The 25,070-nt window shown below is 37.8% G+C and overlaps 1 non-coding gene across 1 annotated transcript; it reads left to right on the top strand.

The window, feature by feature from the left end:
• Positions 1–5,538: 5,538 nt before the first annotated feature.
• On the top strand, positions 5,539–5,610 carry TRNAE-CUC (transfer RNA glutamic acid (anticodon CUC)). Its single transcript has one exon. It is a non-coding gene; the product is annotated as a tRNA-Glu (tRNA).
• Positions 5,611–25,070: the final 19,460 nt, after the last annotated feature.

The raw sequence follows: 25,070 nt of genomic DNA, 5'->3' as shown, positions 1-25,070 counted from the left end.
ACATAGCATTAGTAGATTTTTGTTTTGAACTGCTGTGATATTTGTTATTTAGTGTCGCTTCTCTGCCATTTTTGGCTAATCTCGACGATGAGGATAAATGATGACACGATGAAGTTGGTGAAGGATACTCACAAGGAACATCCATGCCCAGACCGGCATTCGAACGTCAAACCTGGGACCATCGTACCGCGCTGTGCTAAACACTTCGCCACGGACAGCTGGTAGATTTTTGTTGTTAGTTTTAGATAGCAATTATAACAGAAAAGGATAAGCTCGAGAAATACTTTCCTGAGACTAAACCGTCACAAACGTGGGAAATATGTGAACAACCTAGAATTCTCTCGCTTTGTGTCCATTAGTTAACGTTATTGCCTTGTAAATAACATTCCTTGGATTCGAATTCCGGTGTCGATTAAAGTGTCTAGTAAATCTAGTCCCGATAAACTTTATTTTATTCTTTGGCTATCTGGAAAAGGATTGCTAGAACATTTTTTGTTCGTTGTAATATAATACTATCATTAGTTTTTATAATACTTACGCGTTCCATTTGGGAGGGGCACGAGCCCCTCCGGTTAAACCCTCTAATGCCTCCACCTACTGCAATGCATACGTATTATATTTTAATATTACGTTTTACGTCCGTCCTCCGTGGCCGTGCGGTCTAAGGCGCTTTGGGTCCGACTACGGACGGCATGCAGTGGCGAAGGAACGTTTTTCATTTGGGGGGGGTACAAAATTCAGCCTCCAATATATATATATCAAGTGTCGCAATAAGAATAATTAGGATTAAATTAATATATTAATTAATTAAATATGTACATTAATTAATATTGTATTGTTATTATTACATGAATAGGTAAAAGAATAGAAATATAACAGCAGGTATTCATTATCTAGCGTACGTGTAGTTAAGATCGCCAAGATTTGCACAAAAACAACTGCCCTGGCAAAGAATTTAATGTCAGATAGAAAAAGAATTGAATATTTATTGAATAACAAAAAAGGAGTTAGATCAAATTAACGAAAAGTAAAGTTCCTGATTAATATTTTATGGATATCATCATTAGTAGTGTGCATAAATCTTTGGAATCCTTCAAAGCCATATGAGCCAAATTCCTTGCCTTCCAATAAGTTCAGCGGAGAAAACCATCGAGTATACAGGGTGCAGCAGAAATAACTCCTGGATTTCATTCGTGAATAACAAAGCTATGGTAGATATTATGCAAAATTTAATGTCACAGTTGGAAAGAACAAGGATTACCATTTTGTTCCCCATATGTACCGAGACAACTTTTTTGAGGAAGACGGCACGCAGTTAATGTAACATCTGATCGTTATGTATGGATGTTACTCAACTTCCTGCAGCCGCAATAGAACGAACGTGGCAAATTGGCTGTGTGGTTCCAACAGGATGGTGCCACAGCACACGTATCGATGAACGTGCTACGTGAAATGTGTCCAGGGCGTCTGATCTCACTTCGAAGTGACCTTCCATGGCCAACTCGTTCCCCCGAGCTCGCACCCTGCGACTTCTTTCTGTGGGAGTACCTGGAGGCTAAAGTTTACCAAGGAAGGCCGAGGACAGACAATGATCTGAAAGATGGTATCAGACAGGAAAGAGCGGCAATACCGACTAGACATGACTAAGAGGGTAATGCAGAACTTCAGGGCGGGACTTCAGAAATGCATACATTGTGCAGATCGGCATTTGGACGATATCATTTTAAAACAAAGTCAATTATGTCACACAAAATGGTGACTTGTGGCAATTTTGACAAAAAAATAATTGGAACATTTTGTTCTTTGCAAATGTGCAATAAAACGGTAAACCTTGTTCTTTCCAACTGTGCAATAAAGTTTTGCATAACATCTATCGTTGCTTTGTTATTCACGAATGAAATCCGGGAGATATTTCCCTAACTTTTAATTGTTACGCTGTTGAAGCATGGTATTGGCATTGATGGAAATTGAGTATAACAAATGCTAAACAATTATATTTTGATAATTTACTTTTACTATTACTTGGTAAGTCTTTCGGGAGACGGGGTCCGGACCCCCCTGGACCCCCTGGACCCCCACAAAAACGTCCTTGATACCTAGGTATAATGTAAAGCCATGACAAATATTCTCTCTTAGAACAGCACACACGAATGTCCTGTTATTTAATGCAACATTTGCATAAATATTTTTCATTGTTTTTCTTAGAATTTAAGTTTAAAAAAAAAACAACAGATTTTAAAATCAGATAACAATTCTGAAACATATAAGGCTAAGCTCTGGACCTCATTCTGGGCTTATTTGGATTTCACGGAACGGAAAATCAGGAGTGAGGGGGATCTTGAGCCACCTCCAACCAGGAATAATCATCTCCCATACACTGGATATAGAAACTACATTATACTATAGAGTTCCACTTCAGTTCCGTTCATTCTAATTTTAAAAGTCCCATAGCTACGCATAAAAATATCTTTAAACAATTTATGGCAGATGTGTGTACCACATCCAATGCCGTATAGAAGCCATGTATTTGGTATTTTAAAAAAGAAAAAAAAACTGAGTTCAGATAATTCCCAATCAACTCGTAAGAAGTCTAACTTTGAAATATTTGTGAAAAATTTGACAAATCATTTATTTGTAATATAATTAGCTGTACCTAATGACGCTCTTCAATTACTGAAAGTAATATCATTCGGTACATTTACAAAACCGAAATCCTTCAGCTCTCAGCCATACGCTCAAAAGTTTATTCTTTCTTTACAATGTTTGGTGGACAATGTGAAGAGCCGGCCAAGGTTTATTTTCGTATGTAGTGGTATTAAATGCAGATACATGCGTGTGTTTTAGGGTGACATGTCAATTTCTCGTTTATGTGAAAAGGTAAACTTTAATGTAAGCAGAAGTATGTGCGCGTCACAGTTAAAGATTTTCGCATCTAATACAAAGAAAATGCAAAACACATTCCCACCTCGCCGGACACCGTAGCGGTGTGGTTATCACATCGCGCTACGACGCCAGGGGTTCCGGGTTCGAATCCTGGCTCGGGCAAGGATGTTTGTGATTGTCTGTCCTGAAAAGTCCTGAAATTGAAATATGAATGAAATGATATGAGTGAATGAAGTGTGATGGGGAAGCTTCCGCATAGGGGCTTTCCATTAAAAAAAAAAAAAGAGGGGTTAGCATAGCGCGCTATGACGCCTGAGGTCTCAGGTTCGAATCCTGGCCTGCCCATGGGTGTTATTTTTTTGAGTGTCCATCAATTTCATCACATCATTATCACTCATCCTCATCTTCGCGATTAGCCAAAAGTGGCAGAAATTCGAAGTAAAATAAACCAAATCAATCAATCAATCAAATATTCTCATCTTACGCCCAAAGACGTTGTGAATCCAATCCAAAATCTACCAATAGAACCTGCAGTGAGTCTCATTTATCTCGTGCATTCATCTGACTAATGTAATTTTCTTACAATTTGACTTTAGAGTTTAACATAAAATGGTGTTGTGTTTGTGTTGCATTCGATATCACAATTAGATTTTAAGGAATTAACGTCCAATTATAAGTATACCTATTACATAGGTAAAAAATAGTCCCCCCTCTGATAAAATCGCAAATTGCACCCTGTTTAAATGTCTAGGAAAAAATTCATTTCACCTAGGAATGATATCGCGATGCGATGAATCGAGAATTATCACAGCCTAATCTCGTCTCCTGTGTGGTGAGGTCCTTCTCGTGCTTGTCTGTGCTTATTTTTCTTTCGGTTTCCACACTGAAGTTATGAAAACTTATTCCAAACTCACCTCATTCTCAGATAGGCTAATCGGCACTCTATTCTTTTAAAAAAACATATATCTTAATATATAGGTTTAAGTATAGTTTTCCGAACACCCTCTTACAAATTTATGAAAAATATGGGTGAGGTACAGGAGTACATTGTTCCCCCAAGTTGGTCTGTCGTGTCTCGTCTCGTTCGTGTAATTGTTCCGTTTCGGAAAATTCCATTATAAATATTCAAAAGAAAATGGGATCAGTCATATACTCTTCTGATGAAGATTTGTATCTTATCTTCGAATCGACTCGACCACTTCTTTAGAAAAGTGTACCCCGCCTAACGGAAAGCAGCATTCGTCTGCAGCGTAATTGTCTGAGAGTCAATCTGATTCCATCGTTCCACACACATTTTAAACAATTTTCATCTCCTTAAAGAGGTTTCCAAGAACTTAGGTCAACAAGCACAATGTAGTATAATAAGTTTACAATTAAATGGTTTGAATTTCTGTGGTAAGGACTATAATGCTTATAATTTATAAACAATAATACTTTTTTATTGGGCGAATTGATAATAGGTAATTTTAACAGTAGCACCTTCCGTCTGCTGTCAAATTACCAAAGGGGGGTACAGGGGGTACAACTCGATTTACGGATTTAGAGGGGTACCGTACCCCCCTTCAAAAATTTGCGGGGGTACAATGTACCTTTGTAACCCCCTGTTCCTGCGCCACTGACGGCATGGGTTCGAGTCGGCCTGGATTCAGTCTCAAAGTTTTCGGCCTGCGTAGAACCCATCGTGAGGAAACTGGGGAGCTACGAGTGAGTAGCGTGGTTTCCCTACGTCACCTCCATTATCGGCTGAAGATCTCCAGACCTCTGTAGCAGTGGCGTGCCCAAGGGGGAGGCTTGGTGGGGTTATAACCCCCCCCTTTTGGCCCAGTATTCCTAAAAAGAAAAGAACATCAAAGGTAGGAAAATATGACAAAATGAGGGCTGACTACCAAGATAAAGTATACGTAACCCCTCCCTTTCGAAAGTCCTGGGCACGCCACTGCTCTGTAGGATTGTGGGAGGAAGACTGGCAGTCGGGAGAGAGGCCAAGGCCCTTCCAGGGCTGTCGAGTCACGGGTTATGTTACGTTATTAAATTTTACACATCTTGTGCAAGAAAAAGTTTTGTGAAAGATATTTGGAAATTTTATTAATAACTTTTTGTTGTAAGAGAGAAAAATATAAATATATTTTTTATAATTTTGAAAATTGTGGAACCATTGATTTTTTGCACATGAACTCATAGTGCTGATTTCGCTCCTGCGTTTTACAGTGATTTTTTTTCGATCTAACAGAGTTTTTGCGTTAGTTATTATGTTCAGTATTATTATTTCTATTAGTATAGTAACCAGTGGCGACGATTGGTTCCAAAAGTAGGGAGCAAGGTGCAAAAACTTGGGGGGGGGGGGGGGGGCAATGACAGTTTACTTTCCCTTGACACATAAGGTTTAGCATTTTCTGTGTTTTAAGCCTGTAGGGCGCGCAGACAAAAATAGACTCGGCAGTCGGCAGATGTTTTGGTTTGAGCAGCAACTGTTCTTCATCGGTCTCCTGCTATGCGAAGTAATTACTGAGTGATTCGTTGTTGTAATACCGAATAACAACAGTAATTGCTCAGTATATTAGTTTATTTCAACGAACATTTGCCCTCGGCACTTCAGAAATCGTTCAGAGGTCAGAAGCCTCCTGTTGCGTAAAGGCGAATATAACGTTAAGAATATCCGGCATGGTCTAGTGGCTAGGATACCTGGCTCTCACCCAGGAGGCCCGGGTTCGATTCCCGGTGTCGGAATGATTGTTTTATTTACGCGAAATGATTATAATAGAAATCTTTCAATGTTTTCATTTACGCAATTTACAACACAATTTTTCGTTTCTAAAATTTCATTTTCACGATTTTGAAAGAAAAATCCATGTTACAGGTTATTCTTTAGGGTAAAGTGGTAGATTATGACAACGTACAGTTCCAACCTAGTTCTTGCATTTTATACTCAATTTTCGATGTAAGCCTCCCCGATTGCGTAGCGGTAATATCATCTCCTTGTTGTGACGAAGGTGTCCCGGGTTCGGCACCCGGCGAATGCAAGTTTCACAGTGGTTCGGATCATACTTTAATATGTAGATAAACCAGCTTAGTTTATCTGTGCATGAAGTGGACTTAAAACAAAAATTCAAATTCGTTTTAATTTCATACTGTTATTGTGTATTTTGTGCGATTTATTATTATCTATTAATGTTTTCCAACGCTTTTATGTATGTGATTTATATTCTAATACTAGTCGTCCGTGACGACAAGAAATATATATAAATATGGGCAGTCGGCCCTGATTCTGAACCATTATTCTGTCGATATTTCAAGTGTATGTCTTCCGTGGCCGTGCGGTCTAAGGCACCATGCTTTTGGCGGCGGTTGCGGGTTACCGGTTCCCGGGTTCAGTCTCCGGGAATTTTCGGCCTGTGTATAGGGCCTGTGGCAACCCACCATCGTGAGGAATTTGGGGAGCTCCGAGTGAGTGAGCGTAATCCTGTCGCGAAGTCCTACAACGGCTGGCTGCAGATCTCCACGGCCCCCTGGTGGCCCGCGTGGGAGCGAGGCCAGCAGTCGGTAGGTAAGCCTTGGCCCTATATTGGCTGTAGCGCTATAGGGTTAGGGGTATTCCAAGCGAATGTATGTCTCGTGTACCGTACTTTTGCTGTGGTTCTCCTTTATGCTCGTTGGGGTGTGGTTTGTGTAGGGTGCATTACACCTTACTGCACTCTTGTTCCCACTGTGCGAATTAAGGTATATGCTTTGGGGGGAGGATGCCAGCCCACCAGGTGGCGTATTTGTGATTTCATTTCGGGAAGTAGTTTTTTTATGTGTGCCAATTTACATGTATAATGTATATATGTAAATCTTTGATAACACGTAAATTAGAAACACTTAGTAGATTTTCATTCTAAGAAAACCAAAATTCCTACACAAAAAGACGTATCTAACTTAACATCGATTGGATTGGATTGATTTGTTGTTTTAAGTCCACTTTATGCACAGTAAGGCTAATCGGGACTGGACCTACAGTTTAAAGTGAGATCCGAACCACTATGAGCCTCCACCGACACTTGCTCGGATATGGTTTTCACAAGATGTGGAACCAACACCCTCGGTTCTTTTCTATTTTCATTTATTTTTTTATGTTTCAATTCAAGAGGCTCCCTCTGTTGCTATTCTGTTGCACGGAGGCCGATGAGTGCTTCGTGCGATGCGAACTTCCCGCCTGCACAATTCACGTCAAATGCAACAGAGTAGCACCAGAGGGAGCCTCTTGCATTGAAATATAAAAAAAATAAATGAAAATAGAAAAGAACTGGGGGTGTTGGATAAATGTCATCGTTTTCGCAAAACTACCTCCCGTTTCTTCTGCGATGATAGGAGGGAGCGAGAGAGGCATCACATGACGAGAGGTTTTCCATCGAACGAACACGACCGACGATGCCTCCTGCCTCTCTCACTCCCTCCTATCCGCTCCCTTGCAAAGCTTCATTCGAGAACGCTCCTTCACAAATACGGCTGCTGGACAAATTCTGCTTTTCTTATTGTTTTAATTCACTTTATAATCTTGTGAAAACCATATCCGAGAAAGTGTCGGTATGTTTTCTTTACAGAGTGTAGTAACATCGAAAACTCGACCACATATATATTCCCAGGATGTCAAGTTGCCTACAAGTTGCTTGTGAACACTTTAATACATTGGTTAGTTGGAGAATTGTGTCCTCCTTTAATCCACAAGGCTGCATACCTTTTGGCATGGACACAGTTGTGTCCATTTTCTTTGAGGGGGATAAAAACTTCCCTGGCGGGGATAAAAATGTTTTGTGTGGGGGGGGGGGAATTCCCGACATCCCCCCGTTAATTCGCACACTGCTTGTGCCACACGTGAACTCGTTCGTTGCGTCCTGGCACTCGTCGAGGAGTTTGTAGTTTTGCTATTTTTGTTGTGATGATTTCTGTGCTGATTTTATTTATTATGTGTCTTGTTCCGAGGTTCCATGGTGTTCGTTGGGGCGAGGTTGGGTGGAGGAATAGTGTAGGATGTAGTATACCATACGGACCTCTCGCATCCATACACAACTCGTTTTTCGCCCAGACACTTGTTGAACTCGTTTGATTTAATGTTGTCGGGTGTCGAACCCTCGTTGAGACAGCTGTCTCGGGATGTAATCTTATTTATTTATTTTTACTTATTTACGTCTTTGTTCGTTTCTTTTAACTGACAGGGCCTGTTTTGATTGATTCATTTTGTTGATATAGTTTGTCCTTGTACACTTATTTGCATTTTGACTTAAAAATTAATTTCGTAACTGAAATAAAAAAAACAGAACCCTGAAAATTCCAACTATTTGTTATGTATCCAGTGAATAATAATCACTAGAAATTGAAACAGAAATCTGCATTGGTAAACGATATAAAAGTGCATGTCCTCCAGTTTTCTACTACACTCACATGGCAAGTTAACCCCCCAACCATCCCTCTCCCCACCTTTTAACCTCTGCAACTGAGGGAAATTAATGTACAATGTTATGAAATAAAATAATAATAAATTGGTAAATATTACAATGTATAATTAAATCCTTTAAAAAAATCGCTTTACTGAGTAATCAATGTTCCTTTGCCAGCCCTGAATTTTCACTTTTCGGCTGTTGTTATTGAGTTTATTTGACTGGAGCTGTATGCATGAACGTTTGGAAGCTGCCTATCTTAATATTTGATTAACTAAATCAGACACCTGCACAAAACAGTAGATTCTCCTTCTGTAAATTTCTTGCGTTAAATTTTTAATGTGAACTATGTGTTGTCCGTTTCGCAGCATGCGGAAACACTGTGAATGTTTGTACTGAAGGGAAAGTCCTATTTATAATGTAAGGAAATATGACACCTTGTTTTGTACGATTCCATTATTTAACTTTCAGAACATGTACTCCCAGGAAACAGGTTCAATAAATTTTATGGTTTTTCGCACCAAACATACCAAGGATGAACCCCCAGGGCTAATGGAATTCCCCCAAAATCATGTCATAATTCCCATAAAGTATTTAATTACGACAACGTATCTACAAAAAGTAACTTTTAAAAGCTTTACTTAACACTATACTCAGTGCCGGATCTACAAATCTTGCCCCCCCCAAAATATTACCAAAGGCCCCCTGAGTCTATCTACCTACCGTTACACACACTCACACACACGCATATATATATATATATATATATACGTATGTATATACGTATATACATATACATATACATACATACATAATATGTGTGTGTGTAATTCTTGTTCTCATGTCGACAAAGTCATATATATAGAGGGTGATTCAAAAGTCCCTTACCACCCCTATAAAAAGTAAAGGAGTTAGACTGGGTACAATTGGTCATGAAAGAAACAAGTTAGGCTTAGGGGGAACCACATTGGTGTGTTCCAAGCGGACGTCCACCATAATGAATTCAACTCAAAAATGTTAAATGGGAAGGGGGTGAAGTGATATGACACCGTTTGCTCACACCTGGAAAAAGATACATTCGTTAAAATCACGCAGTCGTAACTTTTTCCTAATTGAAGATAAGTTGAAGAAACCTTCACCACTGCATTTCTCGTGATGTTCTAGCCTGATTTGATTTTTTGTCACACTGCCACGCGGGAAACTCGGAGTGTGTGATCTATGGTCGGAATTTTTTCGGCTTTGTACCCGCATAGAGCGACTCCAGGGCCCAACCTGGGGGGTAAAGGCGGCCGCAGCATGGTGCTGATCACATCACCTCCAAGATGGCCGACATCGAAAATATGTGGGGCCCACATACCCATACGCATATACAAACCCTCTACTATGTCAATGGCTGAGGGCCCCCTAAAGGCTTACTTGTCTCCGCCCCCCCCCGCACTGCGGGGTTTTGTGGCTTGTAGATCTGGCACTGACTATACTTGATCTGCAGCCCCCCACATACACATAAACATCTCGGATTTTAGGTTTTTAACCTATTTTCTCCTTTGCAGGTAAATAAGAAGTAACAAGTTATATCGGCGTTTCATAAAAAAAAACCGAAACTACTGACTAAGTTTTATAGTGCTTAAAATAACCTATTTTGTTTGTTAGAACCTATTTTAGGTTTATGTGCCTAAATTAAACTTTTTTTTTAGGAATTTATATTTTTTTAAGTTTTACAGGATTTTTATATCTCACAGACATATTTAGGCTACTAAGTTTGGTGGCGAAATAATTCAATGACTGGCGTGTTTGAAACATGTTTTCTGTCGATTTCCATCCCTCCAAGTATATGATGTTTATCAAAGCTTTAAACAAAACAAAAATGTCTGACGTGACTGTTACCTGCAGACAGTGGTGGCAAAAGGGGACAGTTGCCCCCTACTTTTTACCCCTGCACTATAGACTCTTAATGCTAAGCCTTGCCTACTAAGATAAAGTGAACTGTCCTTACCCCCCCCCCTCCTCCCCATTCTCAGTTTTGGCACCCAATCGTCTCTACTGCCTGCACAGTCCCAAGTGCAAACTTCTGATCTGTGTGGCCTTGCTCACTTTCGAGTCAGTTTGGTTCTTTTTGGCATTCACGCCTTGCGAAGTAACATTTCAGCATTCAAATTAGCACTACTGGCTATGTTTCTGTTGGAAGATAATTTTCAGGACATGAAATGATCCTCACGGACAAAAGGTGGAGTTTGAGTGTGGGTAACGCAAAAAGATTCATGGTGGTCACTAGGACCATGATAAAATTCAAGTATAATTCCTGGTTTTCAAGGTGAACTTTCCAAAAATTCATGATACAAGCAGATGTTTTCTCTATTCCAACCTTACGTATTACCGACTCTCACCCTCCCTTCCATACACAAAAATATTGACAGTATAAAGGATTTGTATGATTTCAATGTAACAAAAAATTTACTTAATCAACTTCAAGATATTATTTTGTAATAATCTTCCGTTTGCCAGATAGATTGTTCTGTAAAAGACATTAACAAAGTAAACGAATTCAGAAAATTTTGTTTTATTTTCCTCAAAAAAATGAATGAAATAAAATCTAAACTGAGAGGATCTTGCCTCAGGGCATTTATAAACATGAATAAATTTAATGGGATATGGATTAATAAAAGTTGCAATTTTTCACGTCTACGAGAAAAACATCCGTTTGTACCTTATTTCATGTCTTGCCAAAATTCATGAATAATTTCCAGAGCCAATAATTCACGACATAATTTCCGGTGCCAATAATTCACGTGTAATTCCCGGAATTCAAGGAATTCCAAGCGAGTAGCCACCCTGATATTGTGCAGCAAATTATACATACGTAATTCATTTTTCATATCAACAAGTATTTTTTTCTAACAGAACAAGAGCAGTATTATAATAATTTGTAGATTTTGAAAATGATATAAAGAAATGAAAATTTGTTTGGAAAATTAATATTTGGTGATTACGGTTCTTGTGAAATTTTGTTTTTAACGATTGTATCTAATCAGTATTTTTTCAGGAATTTTGTACCAAATTAAGTATTTTTGCAACCTATTTCATGATTTTTCGAGCCTAATCTAATGTTTTTGGAACCTTATTTAAGGTTTTTAGAACCTATTTTCTGATTTTTAGAGCCTAATTTAGGAACCTTAAAGCACATTTTTTAGAACTTAAAAATCGGAGGTCTATTTATAACCAACGTTAGTGTCTCGAAAAATGAGTCTGCAGTCATGTATTTTTCAAGTAGAGGGTTCCAACAACACAAGCTTAGAAATTTTCAAACCCTATGGAAATAACAAATAATAACGAGAAGGGCTTTGAAGATTCAGAATTTACAAAACTTCTCTTTTCGTTAATGGCGCTTCTAATAGAAGCAACTAATTCACTCTAATCTCATTTAGTTGTTACTTTAAAAATAATAACATTGTTGCAAATATTTTATTTAAAACTCCCTGCATGTGTAAAAATCTGTTCCTAGCTTGTGAATTGTAATAATTTTCAAATTCACTATTTTCCAGTTTGAATATAAAACATAGAAAAATGAAGTCAATTTCTTGTAAGCTAATATAGGTACTCAATGCAATCTATACCTGGAAGCTATATGACGCGTTATTATTTCCATTTAGATAAAACGTGGATTGATTGTCAGAAAAATCCAAAATTTGTCCTGAAAAACCTTGAAATGTCACGGAATTTCATTGCTCATCTGTAGCCACCTTGTATAAGTGGCCAACACCTCAAATCTGCCCCTCAAGAATTGAGGTCCATCAGGTATTGAAACATTAGGATACTAATGGATCCAACCCTTTTCTCTCACTCTTTCTCTCTCTCACTTTCCCTCACACACACACACACACACACACAGACTGAGATATAAGGATATTGTGTGACAAAACTTATCTGGCTTGTTCCACATGGTCTTTCTTAGTTTTCCCTCGCTATATTTCTCTCTTTTTGTATGTGTGTGTGTGTGTGTGTGTGTGTGTGCTGTGTCATTCATTTCAATCTGAGTTTTCCTTTCTCTCTTATAATACATAATTTGTCCTAATTTTTTTTTTACGCCCTTTGCCACTTTTGGCGTTGTTCACAGTATAGAAGGTAATCTATTTTTTAGTAAGTAGCGCATCATTAATTTAATATAATCACCATGCATCATTATTGTTGCGATTCGCCAAAAGTAGCCTAACAGAAAAGCAAGCCAAAAAAATATACAATATCATTCAAAGAATTCAAGTCAATAAGTGTTCAACCGCCTAAGAAAAATTATAACAAGTACATGTTTACTGCCAGTTTGGCCTCCTTTTTCAATGTTTTAATTTTCTATCTAGTTTTTTTTAGTGTTTTAGTTTACAGCTAGTATTTTATAGTGCCTTTTAAGTGTCCATTTTCATTATTATTGAAGCCTATTTTGGAAGTTTTTTGGTACCTATAAACCTCATCCTTTCTGCATTTTATACAGTTCGAACATATATTAGGCGCCCTTGTGCATTTCCAGAACATTTAACTATGTACGCTATACGATCTTTTGTGACCTTTTTAAACATTTACTCAACACCGGTTGTGTTCCGAACCTTTTGTTTGTACCCCGAGATGCAAGTACTTATACTCATAATTAGAACAAAAAAAATGTACTAAAATGGGATAAAAATCAACACAGACAACAGTTTAGAAAATGTAAGAGATAGTTTTTAATGGGTCACAAATACTATTTGGCATTCACAGAGATACTTTTTGGTAAATCGAGTGGGGAAATTTTGGAAACAAGCTGGGAGTGGTTGTTGTTGCATGCTGCGGACAGTTTAGCTCTATGCTTTTGCAGCTGTTGCTTTGGCCTTCAGTTCCTTGTCCAATTGTGCGAGCTCTTCGGCGTGTTTAGTGGCGTAGATGTTCTCGGGGTCGAACTTGGCCTGCAGCTTGGCCCAGTCAGCTGGACGGTGTTGCCTCATGTGGAGGATCACTTTCTTGGCGCCTTCCTTCTGCTTCTCGCTGCATTTCTCGCAGTCTGACACCAGAGCGTCAGGAAGCAACTCTGGAAAGGGAAGAAAAAAGAGGCGCATTGTTAGCGTGCAAAGTTAAAATTGTTTCTAAAAAAAACAAAAAAACATGTGTTACAAAATAATGGACAAACAACGCACATAGATGAACGTTATGAAATCAATTCCTTGGGCAGCTTGAAACAAGATAAGTGAACCTACCAAGTGTCATCATTCGAGAGCTTTTAGAATCGATCTATCTATATATGTATAATCGAAATGATATAGACTAAATCAATCAATTAATCCACAATTAGAAGAACGTGAATGAAATTAAAATAACACATATGAATAGTTGAATAGGAAAGAAGAATTGTTTCAAAATGCCTTCACACACACACACACACACACGAGAGAGAGAGAGAGAGAGAGAGAGAGAGAGAGAGAGAGAGAGAGAGAGAGAGAGAGAGAGAAAGAGAGGGAGAAAGAATATGGAAAGAGAAGGAAGTAAAGAAGATATATAGGAAAATGGAAAAGAGAGAGAGAGAGAGAGAGAAGGAGGACGAACTACGAAAGATAAGTAGAGGAGGATCAAGATAAAACGGGAAGACGGTGGAAATAGAGAAAGAGAGAGGGGGAGGGGGAGGAGGATGGAAGAGAGATAAAGATGAAGAAGAGAGAAAAATGGTAAGAGAGAGAGAAAAGGATACTCGTAAAACACAAGAGGGATGGAAATAGAGACAGAGAGAGAGAGGGGGGAGAAAGAGATAAGGAAATATATCGTGCTCGGGGAGAAAGATGAAACGAGATAAGTAAATGAGGAGAGGGAGAGAGAGAACGAAAAAGAAAGATTTAGAGGAATAAACATAAAACAAAAGATGGAGAGAGATAGATGACAACCTAAGCTAAGATCATTGAAGATATTTTGCCCACTCTTCTACCCATCCAAACAAAATGTTGGTGACACCCTCTTAATCCGGATTGTCCCAATATCGATCAAATTCCATGATAATAAAGACGTTGGCAATTTCATTGTGCTGTTATTTCAATAGGGCAAGGCCTCGTTTGGAGAGGACCATATCCTGGAGAACGAGCACTGGGAGAAAGTTGAAAGCCATAGAAGTCAATATGAGGACTCCTTTTGTATGTTGACAAGGCAAGCGAAAGTGGCGTGATTTCCCCAAGGCAGCCGGCTTACATAACACAACCCGGAAGCCGGCAATTGGGATTTACTTACTGCACGGAGCTACCTTTAAGTACAAGAACTTGTTAACTTCAGATATTCCCATATGAGGAATCCCACTTTAAACTGTAGGTCCAGTCCCGGTCTGTGCATAAGGTGAACTTAAAAACAACAATTCAAGTGTTAAGTGTCTTCTGTGTCTATTCAACTTTCCTTTGGATGATATTTGAAGACTGTAAATCAAAAAAGGGTTACGTGCCATTTTTAAAACGTTCTGTCTGCTGCAACAAACTGTTGTTTTGATCTAGATACCGAGGCCATTGCTAAAGAGGCCGTGAGAGAGTTATCCATACACCTAAGTACCACCTAACCCCTCAAATGTTGTTGCAAAAGCACAATAAATGATCACTTTAGCCCTACATTTACCCTTACACCCTCTAAAAGCGAACTCACCCTCCAGACGGATAAATATGTGGGAATAAACGTGTTGTATAACGTTGAAGGAAAAGACGATGCCGCGTTTAATGTGATATTGGACTTAGTATATGTACGAGATACAGAAAAAGTGTCTTATTTTCTTCCAGAAATGGTATTATTTACTTTCTTTTGAATTTCCAATATTCACTTATCAAATGTATAGTACTAGCGCTAGGATTTACAACGAAAATATATGATGCTGTATGCAAATGAATTGTTCTACAATAATTTCATGAACAATTTTGCTCCAGCGGCAAGTTTCCGCCGATCAGCTCATTTAAAATATACGTATTTAAAATTATTCCCTGTGTTCAGCACCATGCCATGAAGATAAGAGGTATGGAAATGAGGTTTATTACATTAAAGATTTTTTGGCAAACACATTTGGTGTGCTGTGCTTAATACTACGATCCAACAGCGTTACAGCCAATTCGACAACTGGCATAAATATTCCTAAAACTTCCCGAGAATCAAACCCGAACCACCCCCTTGCTAGTCAAACGTCTTACGGCATTAGCATATTACGATATGCACACTAGCCGTTTCATTCCATTCATGTCGAAAAAGAGGCACTAACGCCTTTAGTTTGAAATCTTTATAATATTTCTTTGTTTTTGAATTTGACTTTCAAATGCACGTCCTTGAATTTCTAGCACAAAAGAAATTGAATGAACGAAGAAGGAGTAAGAACTGTTGACAAAAGAGCCGTTAAGAGAACAGACGTTTGCCGAAGGACCTCCAAGAGGCTTTCACTGAATCAGTATTTGTTCAAGGCGAACACGGTTCCACTGAAATGTATATTTTCCGATTTCGTTAGCATCCTCTGGCCCGAAGGCCGAGGATTTCAGTCGGTTTTCCCCCCACGGCTGTCTTGTCTGCGTCAAATTGAGCCTCAAGGCTTTCTTGCAGGTAACAAATTCTACCTTAAATAATGACCGTGCATTGAAAGACGTTGGAACGAACACGCAATGACAGGATGTACAGCAATAAGCCACCCACACATATATTCGCTTTGGAAGTCGAGTAGAGAACCTAATACCACAGAAATATTTAATAAGAAAAGAGACGTGAAGTTTAGCAATGATGCACAATTTGGCATTTGCACAAATTTTATGAAGCGTTGTAGAAAAATTATAAGGTGTTGCGAGAAAATAGATAAATTACTGTATGAAACATCTTTCATTATAACGTGTATAGTGAAATTCATAAATATTACCAGGCTACTTCTCCAGCATCATTTTCTTTAATTTTTCTTAAGTGTGTTTACGGAATGGAATTGTATTTTTGCTGGTGAAGAGGTTGTCGTTTGTGTTTTGTTTTATTTTAATTCTTGAATGTCACAATACGAAAGCAAATTGATTCAACAGGGTGATGAATAATTTGGGTAATATTTATACATCCCACTACAATATCTAGAAAGTGTGCGTGTGTGTTTCTTATACAATGTTTGATATATTGAGGTGAACTTAAGGATAACGTTTTACATAAATAGTAGCATTGTACAGTTCCACAACAAAAAATGATAAAGGAATTACAATACCCCTATTAGGACTGGCCTCCCCGATGGAGCAGTGGTAGCGTCGTCACCTTGTATTCAAGGGGTCCCGGGTTCGATACCCGGTAGAGACACGTAGTTGTTCGGATCCCACTTTAAACTGTAGGTCCAATCCCGATTAGCTTTACTGTGCATAAAGTAGACTTAAAACCCTAACTCGATCAACCTTATTAGGACTAAAGTGCAACTTCACACATAATGCTACTGATTATAAATCCAGGAAAACACACAACTTATAAGAACGTTGACTGTATCACAAGTTGCTGCAGAGTGCATTGGTAAGTTCTTGAACGACGATGACGAAACAGATTACGAGCACAGACCACATATTATTGTTTGTTACACGTAAGTTGAACCAAACATTGCAATACATTATAAGGTTCACACAATAAGCACAGTTCAATGTTTTCTTGCAATCGGAATAAGAGCAAGCCCATCTGATTAACACACCGGTCCAATTTACAGAATGTGAGTACACTTAAGTACTTAATATGAATTATGTGTACTCAACATATCATCAATTGCTGTTGTGCTCATCGTTATATTGTAGATGCTACTTTTGTTTATCTTGTGTACAGTGGCGTGCTCAGGAATTTCGAAAGGGGGGTTGCATGTACTTTTTTTAGTAGTCAGCCTTCATTTTGCTATATTTTCCTGTCTTTGACGTTCTTCCTTTTAGGAATACTGGGCCAAAGATGAGAGAGGGGTTATGATCCCACCAACTCCCCCTTGGGCATGCCACTGCTTGTGAAAGAATATTGTTCATTGTCGAAAACTCTCTCTATCATCCCAGTAAGCCCCACTTCGCTTATTCTCTGAATCTAAAGCTTAGCAATTACAACATTACAATTTTTCATGTGACCATCTTAATAGATACTGGCTTATACACAACTGTCTGCGCAAACACACGCACTCTATAAAAGCTCTGCTGTAAGTAGCGTCTGCAAAACTATTGGAAAATTAATTTGGACCCAAAGTGATTGACACAGGAGTCTCACGTTTGTTACACATATTCGAAAGATGTGAAAATACTGGTTTTTCAACTTTTTTGTGTGTGCTAAATAATTACTTACATAATACTGGCATTCAGACAGTTCATTGTCCGTAAATGAAGTGATTCAAGAATTGAAGTATTAAGTTATGCCTTTGTTTGAGGCCATTACGTATCTCTTGTATTTCTACAAGAAAAAATAAGGTCAAACACACCTGAAGATTTACTCTCGCTTGTATGAGGAATACATTTCAGGCAATCACAATTCGTAACATTTAGTGGTCAGGTGAAAAGTTTCGGATATATATATATATATACGTATATGAATATCATGTATGAAAAAAGTTGATACTGTGATTGTATCTGAACGCTAAATATTTTCATGAATTTATCTTGAAAAATCTCCTAATACACAGGATAAGCTAATCGTCTATTCTATTGTTCAATTCTTTATTGTAATTGTGTCCTTGTGTTAAGTTCACTTTGTGCACAGTAAGGCTAATTGGGACTGGACCTAGAGTTTAAAGTGGGATCCAAACCACTGTGTCTCTCCACCTGATATCGAACCCGGGACCCCTTGATTATTTGAACAGCATTTAGTAAACAATGATAAGTTTTCTTTTGTATTTATACTTTCCTTGCTGTACGTCGCTTTTACGTGACGTTTAGCTAATCGCGACGATGATTATATGAAATTGATGAGGAGACGGTACTCGAACCCGAAACTAGGCCACAAAAGTGACTATTTAAAACCCTTCCAATTGCAAATTAAAGGCAGATGGGAATTAGTACTGCCTGAATTCACAGGGTGAATCTACTGAGATGAGTTCAGTAGGGAGATGTTCTTTCGAGTCTGTGTCAACGTTGAGCAATGAAAGGCATTTGCTTCTTTTTCTTAAGTTTTTGTTTTGGTTCACTTTATGCACAGATAGGCTAATCGGTACTGGATCCGAACCACTATGTGCCTCCACCGGATATCGAACCGGGGACCCGTGATTACACGGCGACGACGTTACCACTACGTCATCGGGGAGGCTTCGAAACGCATTTGGTGTGGAAGAAATAGCATGCACAAGAAGACCACAGCATCGGAAAGTGAAAGCAAAAGAGCGTCAACTTACGTTTCAGAGTTTTGCCCTCCCTGTTGCATCTCTTCTCGTCGGCTGCGAGCAAGCAGTTGATCTGGTAGTCCAGGAGTCTCTTGGTCTGAAGGATCCTGTCAAGATCGATGTTGTCGAATTCCGTGGTGTAAGTGTTGGCTTTGTCGTCCCTGGGGATCCTGGCCGCGAAGACGACGGCAACACAAGCCAAGAGGCAGCAGATAGCGACTGTGTTTCTCATTGTTGCTTCTACGATCTTATCCAAGCTCAAATGTCGAGATCCAATTGGCCTTCTGTGACAAGCCGCTTGCATATATAGCGCTTAAATGTGGTTTCCCATGACGTCAAGGCGCGAGCAGCCAATGGCGAACGTGCCCTTGCTAGACGAACGAACTCTTGCCATCGACGTTGAGGAAAAATGAGGGGCTGGAAGCAACCGTGACCCCTTCCCCCTGTTATTCCGAGAAGACGCGTGACGTGTGTGTCAATATTTCATCCTCGCGAATCGAAAAAGAAAAAGGAATTTAAAAAAAGAATAATCAAACTTTTTGCACCTTAGGAACGTTTGTCAATGCCTTTTGCGTAAGCACGATGCAAATGAGATAAGTTTTTCGTTCTGCATTGTTGGAACAATGGAAGTACATAGTGCTCATCCAGACGTAACTATAGCCTCGCAGTAAACAGGTGACTAACGCCCCGAACTGTAATGCTGAAAGTTTTCCTTTGATCCGTGAGAAAGTTTCTGTGTAGAATTTTCGAAAATGCTTCAGATAGCTATTTGCTACCACATTCCAAGTGTGGGAACACTTTCTAAAAAATTGCATAAAAACAAATTTAGAAATTACGCCTAATGTTGTTTATTATAAATGCTAAAATTCATTGTACATTGGCCTTATCCCCTTATCTAATGTTACTAAAGTTACAAGTAAAATTACTAAGCATTCGGCTCATATAGTAAAATGAATTGAGGAATATAAAATGTAGGTATATAATTCATTATTAGGGAAAGACATTTGATGATTTTGCATCTATTTTAAAAAAACATGGTTGAAAGATTACTCGAATATGTAAAAACGTGTTTCATGAAATAATTGGCTAAAAATGTAATTTGTGGGGCATTTTTTTTTTTTTTTTTTGCATTTTCGTCATTTTCTAGGGATAGGTAATTTTTCTGGCAATTTTTAGGTCTTTTTGAGCATTTTATTAGTTTTCTGGCAGGTGATGACTAGAGCCCGGAAGTTCAGGCATTTATTTTCGTTAAAATAGGCAGGCAAAAAGGCATTTATAATGTGGTAAATAGGCACTAAAAATGAAAAAAGGCAAAATGAACCGAAAAAAGGCACATTTAGAAGTCGCTTACTTTTATCTATAATTTCTGGCAAAATGTTAAAATCTAAATTGGGAAGAGCATTTCAATTTTCTCCGTCTTGATTGTACATAACTACAAGGTGCTTTTTAAGTTCTCAACATTCATTGATAGTCGTCTGTCAGAGAGAATGTTTTTCATAATAGAAAATGATCTTTCTACTTCGACAGAAGTTATTGGAGCATACATATAACAAGCTAATGTAGCTGGACTCATTTCGGTAACAGCATTTTCACCTTTTAGAATATCACAAATTGTTTTCAATTGTTTCAAATCCTCATTTCCACTCACTACCCGTTAGCACTTTTCCGTAACAGCTCACCCCTTTTCTCCTGGCACTTCCATCATCTGCTGCATAGATTCCTCGAAGATTTTCATGGATGCTATAATTGTAATTGTCTCTGGCAATGCACCATAATGTGCAAAAGTAAACTTGAATAGCACAGGAGTTTTTTTCACTTCACGAATTGAAGCCGCTTCATTTTCTGGAAGAGCATCGATCACCTCACTGATTTTTTCAAGGTTGTTAGCATAATATATAGCTGCTGATATCCAGGTTCCCTATCTCGTCAAGACTGGTTGCTGAGGTAAACTAAGCTCAATCGCAACTTCCTGAAATTTTCGGGTTCGAGACGGAGATTTCAGAAATATTTTCTTTGTGTTAAATCAACCTGTCCACTTCAGCAGACAATCATGCAGAAGAAATGTTAACCGAAAGGCAATATCCTGACTCAGCATGAAATACTTTTTTCTCACACTTTTCTCCTTCAGCAATGTTGAAACATGCGTGAGTTCAATATTACTTAAATAAGGCGAAAATTATTCACATAATAAACGGAAGAAAAATAAATGCCAACAACGTTTTTTGGGAGAAAAATAATTTATATACACTTTTTTTTTTAAAAAAAATGTCAAATTTCATTGAAAAAGGCAAAAAAAGGCATTATAATTAAAATAGGCAGTGGGGTCCCAAATAGGCAAAATAGGCAAAATGAAAAGGCTTCCAAAACATTCGAAACAACATAAGAAACGTATATCCGGAAAATTTTTATCAATATATGCAGTAGATAAAAAGAGGCATTTTGCCAAACTTCCGGGCTCTAGTGATGACATTTTTGTTATTTTATGAGATTTTATTTATTACTGAACATTTGTGCTTGTTAATGCTTGTCCATACATCAGCAAATAACATTTCCAGGAGACAAAGTAGAATTATAGCAATAGCTTCCACCCCTGTTTTAGAAGCTTTGTTAGGTGCAAATTTTTCTGTTGCTGACTGTGAATTAAAAACAGAAGACATTGCTTGCTTCCAGTATGCTCCAGTTGTTTCAGTGCAAGCAAAGCAAGCAACAACTATTTCGATTTGAGAATATCCACCTATTGTTTATTGTTCATTATAATTCAGTATTGTTGCGAAAAGTCACTGCAATTTGTGTTTTCAATAACAATGCATGGTTAAATTTGCCTGTTAAGTAATTGTTTTAAAATTTGATCATTAAAAAAGGTAATTTTTGTACTATTTTTATGTCATAAAAACATTCTTATTTGGCATATTCTATCAATTTTAGCTCATTAAATGCCTTGTCCTATTCATTATTATATTTTCTGTCTTTTTTGCCTCGGTGGTCAAGTCTAAAGGCTGTTTGAATACCACACCGGAGAGCTGGGTTAAAATCTGAGGGTGGATGATTTAAAGTGGGAATTTTTTCGACAATATCTCAGCATGATTTATGCTCTGGGGCTCACCTAGCCTCTAATCAATCGTCATCTGGAGTAACCCTGAGCTGAGATCGAGAATGTTTACGGCCCTCACATTTACATTCACTCACCTTAACGCGCAGGATTAAATTCACCTTTTACATATGTTTTGTATTTTTCATGTTTTGCATCGTTTCAGACTAATTCGGCAATGAGGAAGAATAATGATTGAATGAAATTGATGAAGAGATATTCTCAAAGGAACGTATAGACGGAGTTTGAACCCTGGACGTTTAGTGATGTTATCATTAATCACCTACCCAACGCGTTCAGTTTAATATCTATTACTCACGTAATCAAAATACAGTATAAAGGTCTCCAGGTCAATCTCAGAGTGATTGTCTGAGTCTTTCTTAATTTAGAAATAATTACAGAAAAAAAACAGATTTTACTAATGAAACATTTTATTTATCTTTTAAAACGAAGTATGTTTTTGCGGTTATGACAAATATATATTTACATAATTAAAATTAAAAATAAAATAAAAATAGGCCTATATTAAATAAGAGTGATGTTTACAGTCTGGCCCATAATTTGCCTCACACTTTTTAACTCTTACCAAATGCGCCGACCTCCGGGGCGTAGTGGTTAGCACAGCGCGGGGTCCCTGGTTCAACGACATAAAATAAACTAATTTAATAAATCAATCTTACCAAATGCAGAACAAATAATTAGTTAATTTTTAAAATTCCGAGCCCCAAGAATTCGTTAATTATCATGGTGATGTGACTCTTCATATCACATGGTCACGGGTTCGAATCCCGGTCTGGGCATGGATGTTCCTTGTGAGTATCCCTTCATGAATTTCATCATATCATCACGCATCCTCATCGTCGCGTTTAGTCAAAAATGGAAGAAAAGCGACGGAAAATACACAAAATCAATCAATCAATCTTCATAGAACATCTAGATTGAAAACTATTGCACTTTCATGATCATTTTTGAAAGAAAAAGAAAGAATCCGGATGTGAAAATGTTCGGCTGAATGTTGAAATTCTCAACGAAAAAAACAGTCACACACCAAAGTTGTTTCTTCCGTGTTTACCTATTGCTCTTTCCCAGAATGTCGTGGCTCAAGGCAATTAGGAATTTCCTTCATAATAGTTAGGAGTAATATGCTGGTGATTTCAAACAGTTCTCGATCCATTAGGGAAATAGTGGATTCGATTTTGTTTTTTTTATCCGAAAAGATGGCTTGTTGCGAAGGGTTTACGGTACCTGATTTTGATAGAGGAAAAAATAAAAAAAAACTTTTAGTTATATGCTTACAGGACTTTCTTATATATTTTGCTGATCTGTGTCTGATGCTTCTCTTAAGTAATTCAAAATGGCTTTTCACCGCACAAACAGACTGATAGACCAATTGAGGTGATTTATTTATTTATTTCGGCTTCACCTGGATGGCTAAGTTAAGGTGTTGAGGTATATTTTACCCCAACTATCTACATATATTACTTTTTTGTGTTAATAAACCATATATACCCGTACCATATGTACGTACCGTAACATATCAAAATAGAAGAAAAAAAACTGAAAACCAAATAAACACTACAAAGTTGAGATGAAAAAAAAAACAACTGATCTATTCACGTGAAAAGTTTGTTTTGAGTCTACTTTATGATCAGATAGGTTATAGTTTAGAGCCCTTTCCCAATATTCACTAGGAATGGAACCTCGAGCCTCTCGATTATAAGGCGACAGCGTTTGCCACTGAGCTATCGCGGAAAGACACTGTTATTTAAATGCATTCCTACACACATGCACTTTAAAACATAGAGCTGTAATTTTAACATATTTCTTTAACAACGGATTTCTAAGTCTTTTAAACACATAACTATTATAGAATAGAATTAATTGTTGGTATTAAGCTATTAGTTTGTGTAGTGTCTTTTGCCAAAATAAAATTTTCCTAAGATAAAAAGGTAAAGTGTTCCCCTGTGCTTAGCACCACGCCATGAAGGCGTATAGGGGGTGTGGAAAACAATTTCTTGGACAAAAAGAGTCCATTGAGCTGATGAAACACCTGATATGTTCATATAATATTCATGAAGATAACTCTGGCGAAAGTTTTTAAATCCATAGTATTCTAAGACAGGTTAATCGGCATTGGATGTAGCCTAATACATTTTTCGAGAAATATTCAAAGTACTTGAATATACGTATTACTATTGCGAAACTATCTAGCGACTTCTAGAGAATCTTTCATGTGGACCAAACCAAATTACCATGATGTTAACGCGCAAGGCTAACTTAAGAGTTTAATATTTTTTTATCTGTAGACTTGGTAACAAAAATCAGTATATTCGAAATCGCTTGAACATAACCCATCTTCAGACAAATGTTTTCTTAGCATGGTTCAGGATTGCTACTAACCTAGGATAAAACATTTGATATTGTTCCGGTACGTAAACAAACCCACATGTAATTATATCTACGGCATTTGCATATACGTATCTCATACATGTTGGAGTCAGTTGATGATTACTGTTAATTTTGCGTTGGATTCCCACATTATTTGGAAGGTTATCGTGTGTATTAAGGGTTCAGTGGACATTAATCATATATTATGTAAAGGAAACTTATGCCATCTTTTTGCATTGACGATACACATCACGCACAAACTGAAAACAGAACATAACCACGCTTTCAATAAAATAGCTTGTCTTCCGAGCAAGATTCATTTTCTAGGCAGTCCGGAGTCACCGAAAGATCTACCAAGTACTAAAATTAAATAATGTTAATTACTTGTTGTATATTGTATTTATTGTATAATCGAGGGATATTTACTTCCACCGTACTTACTGGAAGGCAAGGACTAAAGTGGGATCATATGGCTTTGAATGACAGTACCAACGAAGATTTAGGCATACTACTACTTTTATAATCTGCATAAAATATTAACTTTACTTTTCGTCAACTGGATCTAACATCCTTTTTTGTTGCTCAATCAATATTCATTTCTTTATCTTTTTTAAATTAATTTCCTTGCCAGGATAGTTGTTACACATATTTTGGCGATCTTAACTACACGTAAGCTAGATAATGAACACGTGCTGTTACATGTATATACTACAGTAAATGGAAATTGTACGGAGGAGAGAGAGAGAAATTTCACTTAAGTTGCTGAAAATGATATTACCCAAAATATAACGGATTTTCAGGTAGATATTAGGACGGAGAGTAAACACCTTCCTCTGGTGGCTGGAATGAATCTTAGTGGGGTAACGGAGGGAGGGGGGGACAACATATGAACTGGGAGGGAGCGGGGAAACAACTGCCCTCGCAATCATTCCGCAGGTACAGATGGAAGGATGAATCCTCGCAACAATTTTCCGAGATTTTATCAGAC

The sequence above is a fragment of the Lepisma saccharinum genome, chromosome 11 (genome assembly GCF_977018435.1).
Source record: "Lepisma saccharinum chromosome 11, izLepSacc3.1, whole genome shotgun sequence".
Classification (NCBI taxonomy): Eukaryota; Metazoa; Arthropoda; class Insecta; order Zygentoma; family Lepismatidae; genus Lepisma; species Lepisma saccharinum.
The sequence above is the reverse complement of the archived record's forward strand: the minus strand, read 5'-3'. Positions and strand labels throughout refer to the sequence as shown.